General features: G+C 46.1%; 1 long non-coding RNA gene across 6 annotated transcripts; it reads left to right on the top strand.

The window, feature by feature from the left end:
* Nucleotides 1-586: 586 nt before the first annotated feature.
* Nucleotides 587-13,069, top strand: LOC144128468 (uncharacterized). 6 transcript variants are annotated; one of them, XR_013313787.1, is made up of 5 exons: nucleotides 587-829; nucleotides 3,540-3,656; nucleotides 4,325-4,445; nucleotides 5,884-5,944; nucleotides 6,203-7,454. It is a non-coding gene; the product is annotated as an uncharacterized LOC144128468 (long non-coding RNA). The 6 variants fall into 6 exon arrangements; XR_013313792.1 differs by lacking the exon at nucleotides 3,540-3,656 and adding an exon at nucleotides 2,669-2,756 and having other exon boundaries at nucleotides 597-829; XR_013313790.1 differs by lacking the exons at nucleotides 5,884-5,944; nucleotides 6,203-7,454 and adding an exon at nucleotides 9,973-13,069.
* The last annotated feature ends 12,007 nt before the right edge of the window (nucleotides 13,070-25,076 follow it).

Raw genomic sequence — 25,076 nt, 5'->3', positions numbered from 1 at the left:
CTTGCTGGGCTTGCCGTTAGTATCTCAAGTTACAATCATACAGTCACGCCAAGGCACTGCCAGCGCTATCTCCGTGCGAGGCACGGTGCAAACCGAATTCAGAACTATAGAACCACTCAGTGTTTGTGAATCTTAAATGTACGTTTCTCGTCCACATTGTATTTCGCCACCATCGGTAAGTTGCTTTCTTTTCCATGCAATAAAGGCTAAAATAAGAAAATCAAATAAAATTTTGTATTTTCCACGAGCTGAAAGCAATTGCTCACCGCCCGCGACGACTGGGTGCAGCGTCGTCTGCATCAGAGCACAAGCAGACGCCAGCCGCCGCTGCTACGCGTGTTCGTTCACGCGTGCTTCTACCGTAGTGGCCATAGTCTCAAAAAAAGTTCTTATTGATAGCTTACAGAGATGGATAACTCGGCACACGCACGCTTTTTGTGCACTAGAATGAAAGCAGTGAGAAAGATCGCACGCGGCCAAGTCATTTTTTTTTTTTTTCGCAGTTGTGGCGCTCTTCTACAATGACGTTGATGCTGGCGCCGCGACGCGCCGAGTTCGAATTCTGGCGGCGTATCTCCAGTGCTCCAGTATCGCGCTGCCCGGACGTGACTCCGCAAGTGCGGTTGGTACGCGGAAGCTCAAATGCGCAGTTGCTTCGGAGCTCAAGGTGGCGTGCGACGGTGGTGCGGTTTGTTTGTTGCGGGTGGGCGACGATGGCCCTCGGAGAAAGTTGAAGCTGGCTGAGCGTAGTCTACGAGGTCTGAAAGCCGCCGTCAATGCCTGCGGTCTCCTGGCTGGAGAAGTTGATGTTGGCGTCGGCCGCTTTCAGGTAACAACTTTTCAACGTGTAATGTATTAGCTGATAATTCATTGACGCGTTTCTGTTTGTATATTCATCAAGGGTATTCAACACCACCAGTGAACGCATTTTGCACGGTTTGTTGCTTTCTCATTGCGCAGAGGTTAAATTGACTTAACGTGAGTCAGGATGGAAGCTGATTGTATGTGTACACACACAAATCACGAAGAAACGGGAAGGAGCCCAAGATGGCAGGCGCGCTTGCTTCTTTTCCTGCGCATTGTTCGCCGACTGTGAATCGTAATGATTGTAACTGGCACAGGGGCACCAGAGTATGCGCATCATCTCGCAGGGGCTGTTTTTGCTTTCCACCGAAATTTCATGTGCGCTGTTTCGTGCAGTCGCAAATACTTCGCACTGGCGGGCATGGTTTCATTTTGTTTGGTGGCGTCTTTGGGCCGCAAATCGGGCCGCAACTGTTGACATCTGGCTCACCGAAATGGGCGATTCCACGTTGAACAGCCAGATGTCATAAGTTGCGGCCCGATTTCTCAATCCGGCCTCAACTCAGGGCCGCATGGGGTCGGGCCCACCCAAGTATATAATTATATATATAATCGCGCACTTGAAGTGTACGCGGAAAATTTTTGGAGATAAATTTGCCCTTACAGCTAAAAAATGTTGCGGCAAATGTCCCTTTAAAAGAGGCCCTGCTGTAATTGTATTATTGTTATGCTGTTGTGGCTAGCACTCCTCTTGCTCAGCTAGCTGCAAGGGAATTGACTGTGGCATCATGACATTGTCTTGTTGGCTAGCACTCCCCTTGCTCAGCTAGCTGCAAGGGAATTAACTGTGGCATCATGACATTGTCTTTGAAGGGCATTTACTGCGTCCTGTAGTGGGTGTTTGAGTATTTGTAGTAATGTCAAGAGAACCTTATTTACTTTATTCATGTTACTTTCGAAGGTCCACACAGGGAAGGGTAGTTGGGCGGCTGGAGTGGGGCTGTACACTCGGTAGGCACGATATTCTGTGGAATTGCTCCTCAAAATTGCCTAATATGAAAATTCAACAGCGAGTGCTTCGCGCCATCGTGTTCATTATTGAGTTGTATTGGTAAAAGAGCCTCTTGCAAGCTGGATTACTGTCACATCTGCCTGAAGAAAGTGGTAGGTAATATTTTTGCCGTGCAGATTTCTGCGCTTGCAGCCACTGCCCTACATCTCCCCATGGTGGGGCTTCGCTACCTGGAAAAAAATCTGTGCTTTCAGGGGCAGATTTGTAGCTAGCTTTGGAGATGGCAGGTGAAAATCAAGGGGGAAGGGGAGGGGCAGTTTGATTTGCACAATGCGTTTCTTAAACTGCCTTTGTAGAAAAACTGGGCTTTTCATGATTTTCCCACAAAATGTCTTACTAAGGGGAATGTGGGAGCCCCCCCTCTAAAAAAGAAAAAGTCGCGCCTGGGTGTTTCGCATGCTACTGCTGGGACTTGTCTTTTACTAAGTTCGGCAATAATGCACAGGGATGCTGTTTCTCTTTTGCTTGTATTTTATTTTTTGTATACCTTCCACTATTTCTGATTTCAGAAGTTTAAAAAAGTACCAATCTCTTGTTTGTTTTTTGGGCCGTTCTACATGTGGAGGTGTGCACCTTGGAGATGTTGAAGAGCCCAAAAAGCGAAGGGAATGGCATTTTTTTCAGTAGTGCACTGCATTTCCCCACACACCAGGCCGACACAATGGTGGAACATGCTCGTGGCCGCATAGGGTTCGTGGCTGCCACTCTGCGGCAGCCAAATTCTCCCCTTTTCCCCGACTTTGCAAACACGTGGTTGGCAGGTGCATTGATTCATTTTGCACTCCCTTTCAGGGAGCACTTGTGTTGCACATTTACTGTGTTATTGAGGTCAGTACGTGCACTTCACACATGTTGCTCTACTATGGAAAAGAAATGTGAGGTACGTGCCACTCAGTAGTGTGCTTTTTAGCCAAAAGTACACATTAATTCTGATGATAAGTTAGTATTTTAGGCACCCTAGAAATTCAGCACAATTTCGCCAACTTGCAATGATATGTAGTAGATGTATGGAAATCTGGGACTGTGCAGCTACCAAACTCTATAGTTCTTTTGTTTTGTTCTTTTTCAATAAGCAGTTGACATCAATGAAGCACCTCCATGGGTTCAAAGTTGAGAAATCCAGCTATCAAATGAGTTCTGCATTTTTTTAAATCGGTCTGCTGGTGTAGTCTGGAGCAAAAAACATAGGAAATGTGGCGACTTTTGCACCTTGCTTACTTTATGAGTATTTATTGTTGGACTAGTGAGCATGCATTCACTGTTGTGTGTGTAGAATAATAAATGGAACAAATTTACTTTGTATCGCACACTTCTGTCCCATCACTTGTGTTGTTTATTTTCCTGGTGCCACACCATCATAACTTTGCATTTTTGTCATAAACATATGCCTGAATTTCAGAGACCAAATATAGGTTTTTAGCATTGTCTTGCAGAGGCTGCCGAATATTAAAAAAAAGGCAAGTTTGGAACAGTGCGTTTATTTGCTAATTCTAAAGTGAGGAGCAATTTGATGTCTCAGAGTGAGTAATAAAGAGACTCAGTAACAATGTTACATTTACACAGTATTGCCGAGCTTACAGTTTTGATCATCCGCTAGTGACCGATATGTTGTAGCCGGTTTACAAACTTTCTCAAGTCATCCTTGTTTTTACATTCTGCGCAGCTCTAGACAGATTTCAATGAGTATGTTCACCTCATGGATGATGATGATGATGAAGTGCCTGACAAGGCTGTTCGGGTTGTGGAGCAGCTTACTGGCACATGGATCACAACAGAGGAGGTATATTAATGCATGTTGTTCTTGCTATATTTTGCTGCACTGTGCAATAGAAGGGATGTTTAGAATGACCAGTAGTACCCTTACCAAAGCAATACACAAAGCTGCAGAACTAAAGAACCAAGTCTGAGGAAAGGCAAGGAAGTATGAATAAAAGCAAGTTCGCTTGAAGCTGAAACCAATAATAGCCCATGTCTGGTGCTGTTATTTTGCAACCAAGCAATGAAAAACTGAAACTGCCGTGTTAGCTGTCATATTTTATATAGTCCCACAAAAAACGAACTCTGCGTTAAAAGTACTTTGAAGACACTGTTTGTGTTTGTCTTGAAATGAAGATACTTTGTGTAGTATCGGTTTTTCAGCCTCACAGGTTCATGCCAGGAAAATTTAAGAGAAGTGTGGTCCTGAATAGTACATTACCATACCTAGTCATTTTCTGCATGGCAGTGTGGCATGCTCAAACAAAATCTTGTCCTAATGTCTCTTATATATTGCATCCTTTAGTGTGTCGTTCGAACTGGAAGCTAGCAGATGAAACTCTGGATGCATGCAGCATTATGATTGGCACTTATTTCCTTTTGCACGTATTTTACTCCCACATTAACTGCACCGCTGTGACATAAGCCAAAATAAAAGTCAGTAAATCCTGTTCTTTGAATATATTTTTTCAGACAGGTACATCAAGTGTACCTAGCACTGTGACATCTAGGGCACCTAGCCCTATCACATCAAGTTACTTAGCCCTGCAGACTTGTCTTCGGAAGAGCCTGTCAACTTCATCTTAACAAAGAGGTAAATCAGGGTTGCTTGATATGGTGCTGCACTAAAATAGGGAGGAAATATCTGCTTTAGCATGAAATTATTTAGCAGCGGAAAGTTTTTTTTCTTTGTTTTTCAGTCTGCGAAGCTGACATTTATACGTTGACCTGTTTAGGTTATGAACTTATTGATTTGATTTTGGAAGGGCCCACCGACATAATTACGTTTCTAAGCAGTATTTCAGTAATTTATATGTATTGGCGAGGACTACAGAAAAGTGAGGGGTGGCAGCAACAGTGAAAATTGCGATTCATTTCCTTGAGACGCTGAAGCGAAGGCTGTTTTCTGATAATGCAACCCATGAAGAGCCTCCTACTACAAATGGATGTATTATGAAGCTCTCACGATCGCATCATCCGGAGGACAAAAAGCAGTTGGTTTGAATTGTTCTAACACTGAAAATGGCAGACCAAGAAAGATGCAAAACAGTGCAGTGCTAATTGAACTGAATCCTTTAAGAAAGAACTGTTTTTATGTAAAGGCTGCACATAGAAAAGAGGATAAGCAAAAAACGCTTCCAGAAGTTAAAAAGATGACAATAAAATGGTTTGAACAGATACCAGTGTGACATTTTGTACTTGCCCCAGCCCTTCAAGCAAACACGAAGTGCCAAGATGGCAGGCAAAACGCACAGTTGGAGCCAATCAACCATGCCTTGCAAGCACAGATTTCAGTGCTGAACACTCATTTTGATGCAGGTTCACTGGAGCCTTTGCTGCTGAGCTCAGCCACTGAGGAGTTACTGAAAAAGGTTGATGCTCACTCCCACAGAGTTGCTCTTGCTCATAATCTGAAGCCTGCTGCTATCAATTGGTACAAAGTTCCTATGGTCTTTTCTGCTCCCTGAAAACTCTCTTGGTCAAATGTTTAGGGGAATCCCCTAAGGTGGAGTAGATTTGTAATAAGGGAGTAATTACACATTGACATTCACCCGAACGCAGCCATACGGCTACAAAGGATACAGCTTTCTCAGAAACTTCGTAGTTGAAGAAAAATTCGTCCTGTTCAAGGAAAGCTGTTTAGCTTTCCTTTGTAGCCGTATGGCTGCGCTCGGGTGGATGTCAATGTGTAATTACTCCCTAACTGAAAACTCCCTTATCACCCGCCACACGATTGAATCTGCTAGTACAGAGAAAATAGATTGTCAAATGAAGCATGCAAACCCTGTTGTAAAGTGTGTTGCAAGGTTCATTTATACACGATTTTAGTTTCGATACCTGGGCGCCGCCATGTTTGTTTTACCCGAATGCCGCCGACGCCATCATGGGCTGATAATCTGCAGCCCGTAGGCTGCAGAAGAAACGGCGTGTGGTTTCTAGCAGTGTCACCCTTCCGTTTTATTCCTGCTAAGCCTAAAAATGGTGCGTGGGGGTCCACCTCGCGCTAATCCTCGTGTGTGCTGTGCCATTAGCGCCTGCAACAACCAGCAGGAGCAAGCTACCATGCTTCGACGGGGCGAATGTTCAGCATCGGTGAGTGCCATGCTCGCAGTTCACGCGTGTAGTTTTTGTCACCGGTTGCCTGTATGGCAAACGTTGCACAGTGTTGCATGTGTTCGATGTGATTTCCTGAGCATGCCGTATGTTCTTCCTCCTTACGTTGCTGTGGCTGCATTTTTGAATGCTCACTTTGCAGTTGGGTAAAAGTTCATGTAGCCTCTATCATTCATGCCATTGTGCAAATGAAATTGGTATTTTTGTACTAACAGCATGTTTTTTTTTTTTTTTCAGGTGGCGATGCCCACACGCTCTCAATATATGTGAACATGTGGGGTGGCGAAACGAAGTTGTGGCCACATTTGCGAAGTCCTTACATCGTGTACTGCCGAATTAAAACCGCTTTGCCAAAACCATACAAAAGCTTGATCTCTTAAAGTTACGTACAGGGTATAGTTTGGCAAACCAGGCGCTGTGCTTCGTTCCGCGCCCGATATTAAGCATGGGCAATGGGTTTGCTTCTGTCTGCATTTCATTCACAAAATGCGCTGATGCATCAGCTTGTTGTTGGCGCAAGTATTTTCTGTTCGCCAGCTACGTCCACTACCAATGCAACTTGGGGCCGGCGGGAAGCGGTGAAGAAACAGACATCACAGACACGCTGAGACCTTCCCATAACATGGTTCGCGTACATACTTGCGGCTTTTTTTTTACTTTGATTGGTTATTGCCGCAACCGGCAAAAAAACATTGATGTCTAGAGGACGTTGGCTTTCCGTACGACATTGCAGCTTTTGTTGTACAGACGTACACGCGCTTGACCGGTGGCTAACCAGCCGAACATTGCTCTGCGCGCCAGGATTATCAGTCCAAGGGAGGATGGCAACAGTGGGGTGTCGCGGAGTGCACGCGTTTGAGAGTATTTCTCCCTCTCCTGCCTGCTCCGCGTAAAATTATGTTTAGAATTGTGTTGTGTGGGAAAGAGTATATTGGCCAGTTGGACTGAAGTATCAGTGACTGCTCTCAAGAGGAAATATCGTTGAAAATGGTACAGATTCACATTTGCCGCGTCAATGTCAGGACTGCGGGAAGAACAGAAAATAAGTGAAGCAAGGCCTCAAGATGTTAGTACTGTAAGCGGAAGTAAGGAAGACGCACGCCTGCACGTGATCTGATAGAGCCGCACTATATCATAAGATCCTCTGTTGGCACTCCGTCATTGATTATACACAAAATTGAAAATCAGTTCAGTATGTTCCAAGAAATTCATGATTGACGTGTACTTTCCTTAGCATTACTCATGTTCTGCCACATGCTTATATACTTGTTTTTCTTCTTCTCCCATCCTCCATCCTTGCCTGTTATATAATCAGCCACTTCTGGTATCTGTAGAGTTGCAAGTAGCATATGTCCTGTCGTCCCTCCTGTGTGCTGTCCCTTTTTTCCGCTTGATCTTGAACACTTCTTACACATGCCACCATCGCTCAATTGTCGAAACAGAAATGGCATAAAAATAGAAACTTAATTACTAATTATTCAGCAGTTGCAGCGTGATCCATGTATACCAATGTGTAACGCATCATTTGAAAAAAAAAAAAAGGAAACATAAGCAAAAATTTTGCCCCTGTACTACATTTTAAAGAACACCGGGTGGCCAACTTATTCCTATATATTGTTACGTGGTCCAAGACGGCAACGACACAAGACCGCCCCGGGCACAGCAGACAGGTCAAGGGCACAGGGCCCGCACAGAGCACAGCACAGAGCACCCAAGCCCGGAGCACGCGCACCTCTGAAACACTTCGTTCACCTCGTCTTCACCAAGAATATCTGTTGCACGGCCCCCGGTCTCAAAAACACCGTCTCGATGTAGATAAGGGCGGGGCAACGGATGGCGAGAGGTAGGGCTTGAGGCGAGAAACGTGAACGTCACGCTGAGGTGCACAGGAGGTGATCTCCGGGAAGGCCGGGGTGATCTCGTATGTGACAGCGGTGACCTGGCGGAGCACACGGTATGGGCCAACATACCGGGACAGAAGTTTTTGCAAAGCCCGACGCGGCGTGATGGCGACCAAACCAAGACTAGGGCTCCAGGGGAGAAAGTTACCATGCGATGGCGACGGTCGTAGTAGTCCTGCTGAGAGGCGTACGATGCTTGTAGTCGGTATCTGGCCAGCTGGCGGGCGTGGCCGGCCCGGGCAATTGCGTCGTGTGCATATTCAGAAGGTGGTGAAGGAGATGTCGGAAGCAGCGTGTCCAATGGTAATCGGGGCTCACGGCCGTACAAAAGATAGAACGGTGAGTAACCGGCAGTGTCATGGTGGGAAGAATTGTAGGCGAAAGTCACATATGGAAGGGCGTCCCAGTCCTGATGGTCTGGGGAAATGTACATTGAGAGCATATCCGTGAGAGTGCGGTTGAGGCGCTCTCTGAGGCCGTTCGTGGGTGCAGAAGAAACTGCACACCAAACTACACAAGCGCAATGAGGAAGCTGAGAAAACTGCTATTCACCACCTCAGATTCATTGTAACAGTATAACTGACGTTTGAATCCCTGCAAGCACTGGCACTGCTTACACAAATACTCCAATTCTATGCAATGTATGCAAAAATTTAAAAGCCAGAAACAGTGCTAACCTTCCTAACATCTCTGGCATCTACAGCCACCACATTTGAACAACTTGAAGAAAAACATGCACGAAAGGAGCAGAATATTTCCAGGCTCACTACCTTTCTAGCAAATCGCTGCTGTGGCTCAGTTGGTATGGTGCTCGGTGCTGACCCGAAAGGCACGGGTTTGATCCTGAACTGGGGTGGTTGTATTTCGATGGAGGTGAAATGCTAGAGGTTTGTGTACTGTGTGGTGCCAGTGAACGTTCAAGAACCTCAGGGGGTTAAAATCATCCAGAGGCCTCCACTATGGCATTCCTCATAGCCACAGTTGCTTCGGGACGTTGAACCGCATAAGACGAAACTTCCTAGCAGTCCCTTCATAGCTGATTCAGCAAAAAAGTGAGCTTCCTGATAGCGGCTTGTTGGCTGCACAGGGCATCATTATGTGTACAGTAAACTGTCAGATGAATTTCTTACTCTTGCCGATACTACTTGTTTCGGAGCCGGCTCGGCTCCTTCTTCAGGGGTGACTGGGGCCAGTAGCTAGTGTCTTTAAGTATGCAAGGAGGGGAGCAGGAAGTTGAAAGAAGGAAAGTGCTGATGCGAAAGGCGCGGGGCATGGGGGGAGAGGTTAAGGCCATGAGTCACGTCTGACTCTGGGGAGGCAGTCAGTGGCGACTTCTTTGAGCTGTAGAGCGAACTCCCTGTGCATATTCTGCGGGCAGGTTTCCTGTTGTTCGGGTAGTTTGAATGTGCCAGGATTCGAGTAAGAGCATTTTTTGGTAATTCGTTTCTGTTCCGAGGATGCTGTTTCGTCAAAGTTGATTCTGTGGTCCGAGTCTTCGGAATATTCGGCTACAGGATTTCGTTCCCTTGCGAAGTCGCGGATGTCACTCAGGGTAAAAAAAGAGAGAGCGAAATATTGATACATGTTGCATCACCCATGTCTTTGTGCAAAAATTTTTGATCTAGCATGTGTATCACGAGATATCGGTGATTAAAAACAGCGTCCACTTTTTCCCTCTCAACTCGCTGAGCAAGAAACAAAAGGTTACACACTGGCACCACACTGCCCAAGAAAGCACCACCTAGCCATTCCAGCTCTTTTTGCGCTCACTCTCCTGCCACGGTAAGACAATACAACAGAGGGTCGAAATGAAGATGCCGTAATCTGCTGCCAGCCATTCACTCAGCCTTCTTCACTGCGATTTTTGGCAAGCCATTGACAGCCCTTACCGCTGACAGCATCAGCTCTACATGACCTGCTGTGCAAGGTGCCGCGCAAAAAGCTGGCACTGCAGGCGCCACGAGACATTAGAGAGAGAGTTAAAAAAATTGTGTAAATTATCGGCTAACTAGTGCTAACTAGGGATGACTAGTGCATGGCGCACTCAGTGGCATTTATTCTATATTATGCACGCATTTGATAGTCACTCTCTGAACCGCTTTTCAGGGACCCTAAGTGCTGCCGACAGTACGTGGAAGATCACAATAATTGTAAACAAGTAAGTAATTGTCGAATGGATCATCTTTTTCAGTGCAGGGTGCCGAGGAAGCTGCACTTTGCGTCACCCCATGCGTAGCATTCTGTGGAGGTGGTCTGGAATAGGCAGATGACTTGTTCCTGCATGTGGAGGGATGCAAGCTTACGCGAGTCATTGACACGCCAGCTGCCATCATGGCAGCTTTCTGGCTTTTTAATATAACATACCCAAGCGGTGCTTACAACTTCCTGTGCATAATAGAGCATTTGTTCCTTGGAGTTACAATTTCAAAGCCTAGACACAGTGCAAGGCGCTTTGTAGTTATGCACAGAAAGGACTCTGCATTTGGGGCACGTGTCCCTGTACTGCGTTGGATACATCTTATTTAATATGAAAAGATTAGCTAGGGTTTCTGTTTGGAGCCTCCTCCATATGACCGCTTCCAGAGTCAAGCTAGAGTGCGGTTCCGGATATCTTTTCCTTACCCCCCTGTAGTAGTTGGTGATTTCTGAGGAGGAGGGCATTACGTTTTCTGAGGCCCCCTCCAGGCTGAGTGGATGAGAGGCTCGGTTCGGGTGAGCTCGAGTGGTCTCATCAGCCCTGGGGTTGCCCCATACTTCCGCATGTCCGGGTACCCAGAAAATAACATGCCTTGCCTGACCTTTTTTTGGAGTCACTTGTGCTAGGACCTGTCTTGCACATTCACCTATCCTTCCTTTCATGTAGTTCCTGCACGCCTCTTTCGAGTCCGTAGGATGTTTAAAGATTTTCCGATCCGGTTGCCTTCGGCGATCGCTAGAGCAACTGCGAGTTTCTCGCCCTCATCAACCGTACCATTTTTAATGGATGTGCTATCAAATTCTGTGCCCTTCCAGTTGAGTGCTACCGCTACCATTCTCACATCTCTTCCTCTATATCTGGACACGTCCGCATATACTGTTTTCTTTGACCGCCAGTTTCTCTTCTATGTATTTTGCTCTCGCCTTTTTCCTAGCCGGGTGTAGGTTTGGGTTCATGTTTTTGGGGAGTGAGCAGACTGATATAGTGGCTCTGATGTTGTCGGGGATGCCTCCTTCCTTTTCTAGTATTTTTTTCTAAGTTGTATCCCAACTTTTCTAGGATTCTTCTGCCGCTTCTTGTTTGCAGCAGCTTTTCCTTTCGAGTCTCTCCAAGCAGCACTTTTTTATGTGTGTGCACTTGTGTATCGTAATAATCATCATGAATGTTTGTACCATGGTGTCGTTTCCAACTGAATGCATCCTTTCTGCAAGTGCATGCCGCCCCTCTACTGCTATGAAAATCAGTGGACATATCTTATAGGTAAGCTACATTAAGTATCAAGGCATATAAACACTGTCATTTGCTTGTAATAAAATACCAGGACCCAATGTATGCATTTTTATTCCAAGGGTGTAAGGGTGCTAGAATCTCAAAAATGCCCTTTGGTGGGAGGTTATTGCATCATGTGCACCCTAATGCCTTTTGTTTCAATTTCATCATTTTCGGGTGTGCCGTTTCAGTTAAGTACCCGCCTAACGGTATGAAATCTCTGAACACCTTTGCGGGTAGGGTGTGAGTTAGACACCTGAAAGCTCTTATAAAGGCGTTTTACTTTTAAAGTGAAGGGATAAAGGAGGAAGTGAAGGAAGAAAGAGGTGCCGTAGTAGAGGGCTCTGGAATAATTTCGACCACCTGGGGATCTTTAACGTGCACTGACATCGCACAGCACACGGGCGCCTTGGCGTTTTGCCGCCATAAAAACGCAGAGCCCACCTTGCGTTGTATGCCAAGCAAACGAGCAGTACCCTTTCCGCACAGCTATGTTAACAACCCTAGCGCGGGGCTGCAGTTGTGATCGCCTCATTCCTAGGCCATAATGCGCACGGTAAACGCTAAATGATGTACTATTATATTCAAGCACTCATTTAGACAGCGGCGACTATTCATTGGTGCGGGCAATGAAAGCATTCGAGTTGCGTAGGGTTTTGCGAGCGGGTTGGTTCCTGCAAAAGGGTTCTATGAGCCGAAGGGAATGTATCTTCGACTTGCAAATGCCCACATGCAGCGGGGAAGTCGTCTCATTTGGCACTTTTCTCTGCTCCTTTCGTGCCTCAAGGTTACTCTAGTGCCACCTTGTGATAATTTGAGTTCAGTTATCGAGCCGATGAATAGCGGACAAGAAATTGGTAGCCAGCTACAAAACGCCATGGCGCACATCGGCGAAGGCACGCGCCGCTTTTCACATACACGAACACTCGACTGCTCAATAGAAACCACACTCATCACAAAAAAATATTTATGAGCGTAAATAATAAAGTAAGGGTCCATCGATTTCTGTTTCCTCAACAATCGGAAAAGGGGTGCCACGAGCAAGTCCGCTTTCTTAAGGATCACTCAGGTCCCGTACTAAGCTGACGGCTTCCGGAAAGAAAACACAAAATGCATTTCATTTCAGTAAGCTAAAATTTTTTTTCGAGCGACCACCGTCTACGGTGTGCCTGCAAGCACCTCAACAGCGCACAGCAGACGACGCAGGGTGCGTATGCCCCTGTGACGCCAGCAATAAGAGGTTGCCAGACCAGCGAGCAGTTCGCAGAACGGAAAAATTTGTTTTAAAAATATTTACTGCACAGAATAAACTGAAACTTGGGGGAATTTTAATTTAACAAGTTAAGAATTAAATGCGATAAGCACGGTATGGGTGAAAATAGGCTGTCATGGCCCCTTTAACCCTGTTCTGTGCCAGCTGCGGATACCTTACCCCCGCAAAATTCCTAATCTTATCCGACCACGTAACTTGATGCCACTCCCGCTATGCTTGCCTTCTGGAATCCACTGTTGCCTTTTTTAGGATCATCGGTCATATTGTCTTCACATTACCTGACTTACCAATTTCTTCTTGATTTCAACTATGATACATTTGACTCGAGTTTGACCCGTCGCGGTGGCGCAGTGGTTTTGGCGTTCTGCTGACGATCCCAAGGTCGCGCGATCGAATTACCGCCGCGACGGACGTTTTTCGATGCGGGCAGAATGCAAAAACATCAGTGTGCAGTGCGATGTCAGCGCAAGTTAAATAACCCTAGGTGGTCTAAATTAATCTCGAGTCCGCCACTAAGGCATCCCTCACAGCCCATGTGTCGCCCCGGGGTGGCAATCTCATGAAGCCATATAAAGGAGAAAGAAGGGATTAAGATATCCTTTGACGCACTCTCTTTTATAAAAGGGAGTGTGCTAGAGGACACCTTACACCCTTTTTACTCCCATATAGGCGTATTCGTGCTTAAAGTGATGCATGTTCCACGTGACGCGATGTACGATGGCCGTCACCTATATACCGCTGCTGCTGGCACACCCGTAAGAAGCTACAAAACTTGGCGATAGAGCGGCGCGTTTTCAGTGTTGCTCTGTTGCCGCCGTCTCACTGCTCAGTCACCTCGCGTCATCAAGAAAGTATAACTGTGATGGTACCCAGTTTTTAAAACTGTACAGCATAAATCGCGGTAGAAGCGATAATGCCAATTCCTCTGCTAATACATTGCATTTGTAAGGAAGGGACACAGCACAGTGGTTGCGAAATGAATTTTCCGGTGCTGAAACTTGCAAGCGGTGAGAATTTTCTCTGCCACACGTTTTCATAATAATTAACAGTATATACACAACAGCCTTTATTTCATTACTGCTACCAAGCTTTCACTGAATGATTTCTATGCACGGCTCGGGAGCTAGCGTCGGCAGCTTCGCTTAAACCCTACATGTTATAAAACTTAACTTGCGTTTGTTCCCAGACACACCCTGCGGTCTTTTCAACGCTATAAGTTGCCTTTGCGTGGCGCACTGCCCTGTACAGTTTAAGTACAACCTTTTAAATCGTAAGCCTCAACATTTCTGCCCTTCTTTGGGATCCCCGCTCGTTGTGCCCTTTCACACCCAGACGACATTTTTCCCCTTTCCCCGTGTTCCCGAGTCCCGTCGGCCAAGGCCGCCCGCGATAGACAAGCGAGAGGTGTCTCGGTTTCACCTCGCGAAGCGACTATAGCAAATGACATACAGAGGAGCACACAGGCCGAAGTTACGGCATCAACACCATAGGCGAGTGCCGGTAAAATACAGCTGTTATGTACTTTCCTCTTGGGGGATACTCGACAGCCACTAGTACTGTTGACTCACAAGGCTACAGAACCTATACCAGAAGGTTATAGAACACCGAAATGGCGGTTGGTGCTCCCGTTATCGTCAGCAGACAGCTGCCGCTTTCTCTGCTTTAGCTTCGTTTGGCGTCACGCCAGGCTTAAAAGTAAAACGAAGGGCAACAGAATGAACAGGATACGTAAATCCAGTCAACGCCACCCTAAACCCACACCACTCGAGGAACGTGCACCCAGCGTACTTACCAGTCTGTTCTCGCAGGCTTCACTCTCAACGAAATGTGGCCTAGTTCAGACAAACACGCCCGGCTCAAGAACATTCGGTTTTATTAGTAACCGCGAACAAAAAACAGGTCAAAAGTAAAAGACTCGGCAGAGAGGCCCAACATCTGTTTTGAAAAGGTGGGCCCTCCCTCTCTTGCACGTCCCTCGGAACAAACGGGCAAAGTCGCCCACCTCACTCGCACCCTGTGGCCCTCCCCTGGGCCCCCCGTGTTTTGAATGCCCCGAGAAAAGGTCAGAGAAGAGAGACGGAGGGCCAAGAAGAACTTTGAGTATAACTCTGCAGTCTCTCTCCTCTCCTCTGTGTATATAAAGCGAAGGGAGGGTGCCATGAGCTAGGCCCAACGTGGCGGCGGCGGCATCGCCGTGTCTTTGGATGGGTGTCGCGGGCCCAAGGCTGGGAGGAAAAGGGCCCTTGAGCTGGGGTGGCGCCGCCACCTATCGGGCGCGACGTGTATCACAACTGAAGAGGGCACCTGCTCCCTCGGACCTCGAGGAAGCCTCTCCGCTGCTCCTCCTCTGCACCTTCCTTATTGTTATTAATATTATTACTATTGTTACCGGAGGTCGCGCTCCGTCTCCCCAGCTTGCTTGGTACCCGTGTAGTAGACGCAATACGGATAAGCGAGGCTTGCGGGCCGCGTTACTCAATGCGTGCACTTTTCCACTTTGTGACAGTCGCTATGAGACAGGTCTTTGCAGTGGTGTGGCTCTTATTAACTTATTGACGCCGAACATCGCGCACTTCGGCAATTGACCGTCGTGACCAGAGGGGAAATGACAAGCCAAGCGATTAACAGGACACGGGCCAATCTACCTGAGATATACATCCGCACGATACGCAACGTTTTTCCTGCATAAGCAGCAGCCCATATCATTTTCATCCTGTTGTGAAGGCACCCGTAGCGGTGCCGAGACGTCATGCTTTTGCGTTTTTTCTTGTATGACTTTGGCGAGTGTTTGTTTCTTCATATGCTGAATTTCCCTCGCGAGAATTTTGCAGGATAAGTTTTTGCGCAAGTCGATGCATGCATTCCGATTTGAAAAAGGAGTGGCTTTTGCGTCACCTCTGAGATACGCATAAAAATTTCCACCAGAATTTTGCCGTGCACATGCCTGCTATTTGAGAAGCATATCCCGAAGTGCTCTATGCGAATTTCGACGCTTAACTGGCCGTGGCCAGTAGCTGATCTAATCAGCTCAAATTTCTTTGTGCCGACGTCAGATCTGTGTGGAGTCTGCTATAATGAGGAAGCAATAGTGACAGGCAGCCAACAACTCCGTGTGCCGCTATAGCACAGCAGACCCAGGTCTGCTTTTGTACAAGGCATGATACATGTGGCACAACGAGGACAATAAAGAAGTATTACAGCACTGAAGGATCTTGCCTCGCCGCATTGGGAACGATGCCAACACAGGAAATGCGCACAGAGGGTACCGTGGTATTAGCGTGTTAGCGCAGTGTATACCAAACAACCGATACTCTGGCATGCGAGGCACTAGAAACGTTTTTGTAACGAATAATAATAATAATTGAATTTTGGGGAAAGGAAATGTCGCAGTATGTCTCACATATCCATGGACACTCGAACGTCAATAAACTGGTCTGATACAGTGTCCATGCTAACCAAATGTACACTACCAAGCGAATTCCGCAAGGGAAGGGATAAAGGAGGGAGTGAAAGAAGAAAGGAAGAAAGAGGTGCCGTAGTGGAGGGCTCTGGAATAATTTCGACCACCTGGGGATCTTGAACGTGCACTGACATTGCACAGCACAGGGATCAGTAGCCGAGCGCCCTAACCACTGAGCCACCGTGGCGGGTCTTGTAGCGAAACGGTTGACAGAATATCCACTGTGAAATTTTGGAACCAAAACTGCACCGCTAGTGAGATCCATTAAAACGCAGTTAAAGCAGCAAATAACAGCTTCTGACGCCGATCGTCCTGGCAGCTTCGACAGAGTTCCTCGTGTCTCTGGCAGCCATTTCAGGCCGTCTAATCACAGCCAGAAATCAAGCGGGCCAAGACAGCTCCGCGCACTCGAAATGACGTCGCTCACGCATTTTTTCCCCTTTTCTATTCAGCAACAAAATTGATCGGTGCGCTCAAGTCGCTATTTTCCCTCTGGTCACCGAACGGCGGTCACATAGGCTCGGGCACTACTGACGCGGCACTGCCCGAGAAACGCACACACGTGCCCTAGCGAGTGAAGAAAGCCACAGCGGCAACTGTCTCAAGAGGCAGTGGCCCGTAACAAAACGGGCCGTACACCAGCACCCGCGACGACATTTCTAACAGACCTCACCCACGAGCCACCACCACCACCACGCACAGCGCGACGGCGGGATCGTGTGACGTGCCGCGTTCGCACTGCGGCCCGCAACCGGCAACTGCGCTACGAGGCCAGTCCACCATGATTGTGTACTTGGAGCGTCATCGAATCGGGCTGACTGCGCTCCTCAGCAGGGGGCCGCATTCAGTAACGGTCTGGCCGCTCGCGTACGCGATCGGTTGGCGCGTGGCTCCCGTCGAAACGAAGGCCAATCGCGCAGGCGCTGTCTCCGGACAGCCATAACAGAACGCAGCGCAGGGTCGGTACCTTGTGTCACGAGCGACTCCGCATAACCTTCCCAGAAGCAGCTTTTGGTAATGATTCTTTTCACTATTCAATATTCTGCCCTTCCGGTACTGGCAGTTGCGATTGCTTAGGTAATGAATGACAGCTAAACAAGCAACGTCATTCGCTGCCGCCGGGTCGAAGGCGGTGCTGAACAGTGGCGAGGAAGCAAAAGACTGAATCGTGAAGAGGACCGTTACAAAATGCAGTCCAAGAAGCGACGGATTCGTCGCGAGAGTTCACCTTTGTACGGCAGCAGTGCGAGCCCCACAAGCCACAACCGAAATCTTCTTTGCAACACTTTTCTTTGTCTGCGCCGCGATACATGCGCGCAAGGGAGAATAAAAATAACGAAACAAGTGGCGCCCCCCTCCCCCTTCGTCGCGAAAGGCGTTATTACGATTCTATATAACCTTGCCCTTTCTATAGAGTTATTGCTTTAGTCATTAGGCTCGATTTGTTTCCAGCCGATGAGGCGACTACGTGTGCTATGTTATTGACATGTGTAGTACGTGTGTGTATGTGTGTGATGTACACTTCGCCGCTAGCGTACAGTACGCACCAACCAGCTTGCGACGCGCTCAACAAAGGTTCGCTCTCTCTCTCGCTCACTCTTTCTCTCTCTTTTCGAGTTCTACACCGGCTTGCTTTTCCTTTGTAACACCGAAATGCGAAAACAAGCAATACAGAAGGTTAGTATATATATATATGTATACTATACACAGCGAAAAAAAAATATTACAAAGTCACCGGTATGGGGTAGTTTGATAGGGCGCAGCGAATCACTGCATCCGTGTTCATTTGATTGCTGGCGAGCAGAGTCTGTCCAAGCCAGTCAGTCACACAAGGACACATACACACTTGAGTACAACCTCGGGCACACTCAAAATACTATCACGCTTCACAAGCACAAACAATCCTAACAGGCGTAGAACGCAAATGTACATCACCGGGAAAACACCCTGGACGCGGCGCAGCTTTCCGCACCAAGTAGGAGAATGCAAAGCTTCCAAAGTATGAGAGAAAAAATAAAATCAAGTGCAAGTCCCAGAGTTGTCAGTTGCGGAAGAGGTTGCAGAAAGGGTTGTGCTCTGTAGAGAATGATTTGCTGGAAAGCTCTCATGTAGCCTGGATAGTCGGTCACCACGAATCATTTCTTCTATTTATCTTTTTGTTGCAATTCATCGAGAAACTCCAAAGAAAAAATTACTGGCTCGAAGAGGGCATTTATATGTCGGAGACAGGTGCTCGTTGGGGAACATTTGGTACGGCTTTCAGTGACAGCCAAATGTGCAAGCGTCTCACTCGCTCGCAATTCTGTATCCGCGGACATCAAACGCTGGGACTTGCCAGTGTCCAACCGTAATTTAAAATGTGCAAATAACCACCACAGGCGCGAAACGCAGTAAAGGAACCAGGCATCCGTCAACAACTGCAACGTCGAGCATAGTGAAGCATATCGTATATATACACAGTTAACAAAGGAAACAAATCGTATTGCTGCCAGCCTGTACTACGTATATTGCGTTCGTGCCAATTGGCCTCAGAGAGCATGACCCAATGCATTCTCACAACAGATGCGGACGATCGAGCATATTAAAAGCTGAAAAGGGCGCAGGGACTGCACGATAATGCCACCTCAAAACAGGACAAAGTTTTGACAGTCTTCTGGGAAAGGAAAACAGAGCGAAAACCGAAGAAAAATACACTACGGGATAAAAAGAAATAAGAAGATTGCACAGTGACCTCGCCGTATGCCGCAATGCCCATTAACTGCTGCGGTGGACATCCGTCCTTCCCAAGTCGAAACGATGGAAAACAACAGAACACATGTTTAACAACAGTCAATAACTATCAAAAGCGACAAACCGGGAAATGAAAATCAAAACGGGGTAAATTAATTTCCACTAAGTGGCTATACAATAGAGGAACATAGTTTATCTACACTCGGGAATGTTAATGCTCGCCAGCCCTCCGTGACAGACTGTACTTCAACCTCAAAGGGATTAATTACTGGCCATTCACAACAAAAGCAAAAATGCGATAAAGAGGGGCGCTTATTTTCATCCAATAAAACGACAGCAGCACCTCATCAAATATGTTTACCACGTGAATAAATGCAATGCTTTGAATCTCAATTAAAAAGAATGCTCGACGTGATTGAGGCATGATGTCTGCTTTGTACACGCAATTCCGACCACCTTGTCGCAAATTCAAACTCAACTGGCTCACTGCAATACACTAACGGCACTGGCTTGCTTGCTTCCAGTGGTAGTGCCTGCGTTTTTCACCGGCAACAGGGTTCTTTACACATATCAGGTGGACGAAAATAAGTCTTGGTCTTCTGCTACGATCCCACATGGTAAGAAGTTTTTGCTAACACAAATTTGGAGGCATACTGTGGCATCACCTTGCTGACTATTGCCGATACAGGAGTCTTCAGAGTCACTGGTTGCTTGTACAGGGTGCAGGGCTGTGCTTATTCCGAATGGCTGCTAAAGTGCCCGGCCGCATTCTTTTCTAGCCAAGTCTCGAAACTAGCCCGCATTACTGCACATAGAATATGATTATATGAACCTTACCAAAAAAGAAAACAATACCAAATGTGGTTAATGCTGCTGCTCCTTGGTCTTAAAGAAAAACTGATCTCTTGTTCAGCTATATATATGCAGAACGTAATAACTGTAAAGGAGGAACAGAGCTCAGCCACCGAGAAGCTTTTGACCAACTCGGATTTTCCTCCAGCTTCCAAAATAAAACTTTTTTTTCTTCATCCAGCCGCCGCGGCGCCTCAGTGGTTATGGCACTTGGCTGCTGACCCGAAAGACGCGGATTTGATCTCTGCAGTGGTCGAATTTCGATGGAGGCGAAATTCTAGGGGCCCGTGTACTGCACCATGTCAGCGCACGTTAAAGAACCCCAGGTGGTCGAAATTTCCGGAGCCCTTCACTATGGTGTCCCTCATAGCCTGAGTCGCTTTGGGACGTTAAACCCCACATTTTTTGTTCCAATGCTATGATCCGGGTCGCCGCAACAACAAATGCACAGATCTAGCAGCAAGCACCCCGTTTTGGATCAAGAAGCAGTTCATTCGAATGTCTCGAGACTGTGTCGTGACAGTATGTCATTGGTTACTCTGTCCTTCCATATTTCCTGTAATTTTTTCAGCGGAACTTAATGCATCGCAGCTATTTTGCTCTTTCCAAGGTATGGCACTTCTTTCAGCCCAGACCTAGCGGTGCTTTGGAATAAGCGAACTGCGGAGACAGTGCCGTGCCTTCAGTATACTACGATGTCCAGTGTAGACTTTGAGCCATCGGCTCGTGCGCATAACCAGCTCCCTTAGACACTCCACCCATGAAGATGCGCATTCACGAACATGCTTCCTTTGGATCCGCTCATATACAGCAACTGGCCACTAGAGGTACTTCATTATTAGTGATGTCACAGAAGCCAAAAATGATGGCAAGCGACTGAAAATAATGCAGGAATGGACGAGGAAGGGTCCCTGAAAGATTGCTGCGCGAGGCTACCTATGTTAAAGCACTCTAGACTATTAATTCCGCTGTCTCAATCAGAAAACAAATGCAGATGAAGACCGCACCATCCAAAGAATTATTTACTGCAAGTTTTGAAGCTTTAAACAAGGATACTGAAACGTGTTCCTCAGATGCTCCCGCGTCTGACGCCCTCGAAGGCACTGCGCCAATACATGCCCGGAACGAGCCATGCACATGTACACGCCAGAGATTTTTCACATTTTCCCCAACGGTGTGGCGGTGAATCCTCTTTTGCTGAGTAAGGAGGCCCGCTAAGGGCGGCGTACCATGAACTGCGGCAGAACAGAATTGGCTCTAACGTGATGGTGTAAAGAGAAAGGGCGTATTGTAGAAACGCAGCGTAAAGAGCCAGGAGGGTGCTTCACGAGGTGGTGGGTGGGATGGTCATGAGTGAAGGGAAAGGTGCAGCAAATGCATCATGTACACTTGTCACCTAACCATGTCTTGATGGAAGGGCTGTGAAGAAACACCATAATGGAGGGCTGTAGATTAATTTCGGCCACCTGGGAATTTTTGACACCAAAATGAGACGACTAGCGCGTACTTTCGATACGACGTGCAACAAAAGTTGAACCGAGCTGAACCTTTTGCTGCCCGTGGATACCGTCACTGCTATTAGTGGAATGTACTGCTTTCATCTACATGCTGCTTATACCGCGATTTCCTTTTCAGTGGACATGTTTTCATGTTTTCAGTGGACAATTAATAATACAGGAGAATTTTTTTTTTTTGTATTAACATTACAAATACTGCTGAGCAGCTATTGCCTAGGCCTTAAGTGCGAATCGTTCTACGAGTCAGCTAGACAATACAATACTCACAGACCGAATCTTCTGTTACATTCATAAGCTAATGTCCTGCGGTAGCTGATGATCTAGCATTGTTAACAAAACAGCTATCCTTGCAATGGGTGTTTAACGACTAAGCAGTTTTTTCAGCCTGTCTAACTCTCATTTGCAGCAATATAATTCCTCATGACTAAATCGGAATGAAAAACACGAATTCATTCACAGCTTCTAGTACAGTCTGAATCAGCCTCTTACCAACATGTTTATGCCTCGCTCAGCACAAAGAATTGGCCTTTACAAACACTGTCCAGGCACTCCTCAGCTGCCCAAGCAGACATTCAGCCCTTTCTCTCGTGACAATCCTGCCGCGTAGGCTAGCCGATATTCCACGGTAGCCTTCACGTTCAGTGTACACTTACTGTACGCAGACGCCACATTCAGAAACGTTCCGCTATATCTGTGGCGGTCTACACGATTCTGCGAGTGCATGCAATTGTGTGATGCAATGAGAAAGCTCTTTAGTGCCTAGACTTCCAAATGACCGCTGTGAAAATCTTAAGTGAATTTCTGTAAACATATGCTTATTGTGCTGAAAACGAGCGTTAAAAGTTTAGCACCAGAAAAAACAGCCTCACAGTTCTGGCAGAAGTGCAAGACGAAGAGGTGCTGAACCCAAAGAAAACTCTGGAATTAGCCACCCTCAACTATCAAGAACTACCACCTGCCTTACAAATATATTTGCACCTCTGAAAGCATCCAAACTGAGCACCAGCCACATTTTTGCATCAATAAAAAAGAAGAAAAGCCTTCATTCCACCGTAACTACTGAGTACTTACTGGTAACTACACCAGCATACTTTTTCCTTCTCTTTAGCCGAAGAGTGTCGGATCAGCACAGCTTTCAAAGAAGCATAGCAATTTGCTATATGAAATGCCTCATTATGGCAAGGGTTCAATGGACTATGCTGAGCCCTCAGCACAAATGCACAGATTAGCTCAGGCCGAAGATAAAGACCATGCTTGGTATAGCTGTCCCGGCAGAACCATGACCATTCTCAAAATATTGGAAAAAAAAAAAAAAAAACGAAGTGCCGTCAGCACTATCCATAATTGTAATCCACTGAAAATTAGATCTTTGGTACCTAGGTCAATTCATGAAATACATGGCTGAGGAGCGCACGACGATTGAGAATATGTAATGCACACAGGAACTTTAAGTTTGTTAAAAAATTTTGAATTCTGCACCTCGAGAGCCTTACCCCACAGTGCATACATGTAATTATAAAATCTCAGACAGTAGACAATCTTAGCCATGATTTAAATGCATTGCCCCCAACTCTAAAGGAATAAAGCACCAAACAGGCCTCAGGAATGTATCTGTGCAATGTGTAACCCTCTTCCTACATATAATAAGAGGAAATGAGAGCACAATCATCAAGGTGAATGGATTTCCGCTCAGGAGCAACAATTTAAGCTTGAAACCTGAAACTATGATACTTATGAAGAATGCAAACAAATAAGTGAATGCAGGGACAACGAGAAGCCTGCACTGATATCATATATGCTCGCTCACAAAAGCATCCATAGCCACCACGTTACTCTGAGTTCTCTTGCCACCTGCTAAGTAATGTTCTAAAGGAACTTCAATAACCAAAGACAAGAGTGCGCAGATTTTAGCTTGAAAAGTAATTATGAGCACAGAGAAACGACACATCATAATCTTTGGATTGGCTCAGACCAGTCAGTGTTGTGTACGAGCCGCAAAAAGACAAGCTGAGGTACCCTTTTCTACTCCAACTCTGTTGAAACAGTAGAGAAGGCTTACGACTGGGAAAACAGAAACAAGCCGCAACAAGATGACCCACGACTCAAACTACAATGGAACAGCAAGCTGATAGCGAAATAAAATGAATGGGTGAAACAATGACAGAATCCCCACACTGACTTTATGATTTATTACTATTATTATTACGGTGAATAAACACTGAGCGCATGGCCCTGGCTAAAATAATTCACTTCAAAAAAAGTTGTGTACAAAACTTACACGCGATGCCACAGGATGATTTTGATACTAACCAGATGTACACAGCTACAGTTCAGGACTGCAGCAAGCAGACGGGCATTTTTTTTTTACTGCTTGCCCGGGAAGTTCATTATTGCAGATGCGCGGAAGACAGTGCCACATCTTCCAGCCTTTTTATGAGACGTGCTTGAGTAATCGGAGGACAGTTAGTCTAGTTGCATAGATTAAAGAAAAGAGTTCTCACTTAAACCTGAATGTGCTCACTAGCTCTGCTTACACTGGAAGGGTAAATGACCAAATGATTGCAACGGAAGCACATGGGAAGACCGACAGTTATATTGCTGACTGAAGCAAATGTGAAATGATGCACTGCTTCTGATTGTCCCATGTGTATTTGGCAGTTATTGACTACTAACAATTATCTACACAAGACCTGAAGAGCTGACAGGGTGACAGAACCCAATTTTGCTAAATCGGAGAGGACCAAGCTGGACAACAACTATAAAGAGTTCTCTACAAGCATGTCGCTCATATATCTTGTTTCAGCCAACAAGATTCCTTCAAGACTCACAAAAACTCATCTGAGACTCAAGCTACTGCTCATAGAAGCGGTTTAGTTTACGCAGCATTATTGTAATACGGTTATACTGTAACGTAACTAGTTCTTCAAATGATCTAACTCCAAACAGATATGAGGAAACAGACGGCAAGGAAGGCAGGAACAAATTTTGACAATTTTTTAAAACCCCTGCCATTGAACCACCTTTAAGCACTGACACTGTCTGGAACAATCTGCCATCAAAGAAAATGCTTAGTCCATGAATATACTCCAACTACATGGTGCAGTGTGTGGAGGATATGTAGATTAAAACAAATTCTACAAAAGAGAATTACACAGCCACAAAAGTGAGAAAACCAAATGCAAGTCAACACCAGCACTCAGCAGTATGTACTGGTGGTTATCATGGGTTAAGGAGTCTGAAAATATAAATTCAAAGATAACAGCCTGAAGATAAAACCTACAAACATTCATGTAATAATGATGATTATAGTGTTGAACTATGAAGACGATTCTAGTTTGAAGAATTCGCACATTTCCAAAACTCGCCAATAATCAGTGAGGCAGCAAGAGAACAGGAGTTAAAAAAAAAAGGTTATGAGGACTTCTGAACTTAAGTCTTGAAAAGCGATCTTCTTTTTCTTCTCCTAGTCTCATTCTCTATGTGGGTAAAACAAACAAGCACAACAAGAAAAAACAGGAATGTAACACAGCCAGTGCCAATTAAATGACTGACGCGGTTCACAGAGTCAAACTGGGTCAGGGTGAAGACGTGACAAATGCATGTAGCTAAGGTCGGATGCTTGGGCACCGACACATTGCATGCACACCACAGTTCATGTACACAACAGGGAGAATAAAAACTAATATAGAAGTGTAGCCGGGAAACTACACGGGTGTATTCACAGTTGTGGTGCAATGAAAACAGCTAGTGGACTTTAATGCCAAGAGATGATGAAGCCACAAACTGGCACCAGCATGATTTGAGAAAGTTTTTTAGCGACGGTGCCTATTACAAGTAAGCAGCTCATGAAACTAACATGAAATTGCTATCTGCAGAAATGCTTGTAGCAAATAAATACACATAAACTTTGGT

Source organism: Amblyomma americanum, chromosome 4 (assembly GCF_052857255.1).
Source record: "Amblyomma americanum isolate KBUSLIRL-KWMA chromosome 4, ASM5285725v1, whole genome shotgun sequence".
Taxonomy (NCBI): Eukaryota; Metazoa; Arthropoda; class Arachnida; order Ixodida; family Ixodidae; genus Amblyomma; species Amblyomma americanum.
Note: the sequence above shows the minus strand (reverse complement) of the source record. Positions and strands in the feature narration are given on the sequence as shown.